Source organism: Atta cephalotes (assembly GCF_000143395.1).
Source record: "Atta cephalotes unplaced genomic scaffold scaffold00067, whole genome shotgun sequence".
In the NCBI taxonomy this organism is placed as follows: domain Eukaryota; kingdom Metazoa; phylum Arthropoda; class Insecta; order Hymenoptera; family Formicidae; genus Atta; species Atta cephalotes.
The window spans coordinates 1,152,486-1,155,270 of NW_012130131.1; positions in this window are offsets into that span (position 1 = coordinate 1,152,486).

Sequence of the window (2,785 nt, forward strand, 5' to 3'; positions counted from 1 at the left end):
GTATGGTATGCCTTACTTGATATGGTTCTTAATTGTAAATCCAAATATGGAAAAACAATCTATTTGCACTGCGAACGGTAAGAGGAAATATATACATATATACATATGTACATATATTGACTGATGTAAATATAAAATAATATTTACTGGAGTCTCTATATATGTTACATGTAAATGCAGGGTCTACAATAGAAATCATAGCAGTAGGATGTTAAGTCATAGAAAATTGACCAATTATAGTCGATTATTCTTTTCATATTTGATTGTGATTAATTAATTTTCTATGAAGACTTCCACTTAAGACTTTATAACAATTACGAAGTCTATTGTAAAATTCCACATAACGAGTAGAATGACAAGAGAGGCTTGTTTTTTTGGCAAAATTTCTTGCATACTTCATCTTTTCTCTTCTTCTCTGCAACATGGAAAGAAAAAGAAGAAAAATGAAATTAAAGAAAAAACAAATCATATGTGTTATATTGTAAAACATGTTTCTGATCGAAACCTCTAATATTTACGTTTACAATTATGTAAGTTTTAATGTTTGTAGCCCCAAATGCTCCAAACTTGGAGTTTGGCAATTCCACTTAATGGGAAAATATTTACAAAAGAGTGTATGAATGTCATTTCAATGAAGATGATATCAACAGGGAATTCATGCATAAATTAACGGATGGCACAATATTTCGGCTTCCAAGAAAAAAGTCAATGCTAAAAGATGGATTATTCCTTGTATTTTCCCTGAGCCTTCAATTCAACAGAAAAAGTTTCAAAGAAAAAGGCAAATATTGCATCCAAAGATAAAGGCATATCACTTATATTATAATCCTGTTCATAATTTCGACGAAAAATTTCTTAATGAAAATAATTACAATAATATAATACAAATGATAAATATGATACCATTACCTTCAGAATATTGGATTGTGACTGTGCTTCCTATGATAATCATTTTTAATGAATGGACTGAGGATTTAAAGGAAACACGTGTTTGTCTTAAACTAAAAAATAATATGTCATTTATTGTAAGTATCTTATGGAATTATTACATTCAGTATTGTTAAATAATATTGAAATACCACACAATGCCTTCTATACTATGTATGAAGTAGTAACAATAAAATAACTTTTATTGACATTTATTAATTGTGAACAGATGCAAACCGAAAATTGATAATAGATGGTCCGAACACTATCAGCAATATGTCAGATCTGTTAAAATTATTGCAAACCATCTCCAAATTCTTATATGTAATGCAAGTGACAAAGACAGATAAATGCGAATAATTTATTTATAAATGAGTTTCAATATGTATAAAAAAGAGAGAACTAATAATAATAAAACTATGAATTATGTTATTAACTATCATTAAAAATAATTTTTAAAGTACAAGACTGTAAAGGGTATGTCTTTCTTAAAGACAGTCACACAAAAGATCCACAACAGAAAACTTGTCTTGCGTGCCAAAAATTTTTAAATAATATCAATAGGAAGAAAAAAAGATCTGAAAAGAAGAAGCAAGGAATGAAGAATATTTCTTCCTTTCTGCATCAGCAATATAAGAATGTAAACCGTCAAAATAGTCGGCTTCAATCAAAGACATGTTCATGCATATAATGAATAAAAATATTATTAAAATTAAGTTTTATATGTTGCAAAAGTTGATTCTTTTATTGCAGAATAAAAAGTTGAAGAGCAATTCCGTGATCAAAATCATGGAATAAAAAGAAGGAGACCAAACTCGAAGATAAAAATGATGTCTCGAAATGGTGTCGGAAAACCCGTGGAAAATTGGGACGATGCGATTCGCAGAAAAAATTGGAAGTATACCACATGATAATGCGTACAGAATACACACGTCTTATTTTTATTAGGTGTATAACTTTGCTTCCGCCGTTTTCTTATAGATAGCTTTAGCGGTAAGTGGTGGTCGAAATAAATAGATCATAGACGTCATACAATAAACTTGGGCATCTGTCAACATAACCCCATAGAAACATTTGTCGATTTGTGTCTGCATCATAAAGTTATTCTCGATTGAAAATGTCAGTTTACGAGCCAAATTCTCGTCATTTGTGGGAGATTTTAATTTTTTGCTTCAATATGAAGAAATCTGCGGTTGAGGCTCATCGAATGCTCTCAAATACTTATGGTGAGGCCGCTATTAGTGAAAGAATGTGTCGTGAGTGGTTTCAACGCTTCAAGAACAGTGATTTTGACGTCCAAGGTCATGCTCTGTGGGACCAGCTCGGCGTAGTGTATTATGAACTGTTAAAACCGACTGAAACAATCACAGGCGATCGGTATCGAACGCAATTGATGCGTTTGAGCCGAGCATTGAAAGACAAACGGCCGCAATACAACGAGAGATACGATAAAGTGATTTTGCAGCATGACAATGCTCGACCCCATGTTGCGAAAGTGATCAAGACTTGGAAACGTTGAAATGGGAAGTTCTACCCCACCCTCCGTATTCTCGTTGCTCCCTCTGACTATCACTTGTTTCGATCAATGACACACGGCCTGGCTGACCAGCACTTCCGGTCTTATGAAGAAATAAAAAATTGGATCGATTCGTGGATAGCCTCAAAAGATGACCAGTTTTTTCGACGGATTCGTACGCTACCCGAAAGATGGGAGAAAGTAGTGGCCAGCGATGGACAATACTTTGAATCATAAATGTATAACCAGTTTTTTACAATAAAGCCTCGAATTTCGGAAAAAAAACGGCGGAAGCAAAGTTGTACACCTAATAATACAGAAATTTCAATTTGTATAAAATTT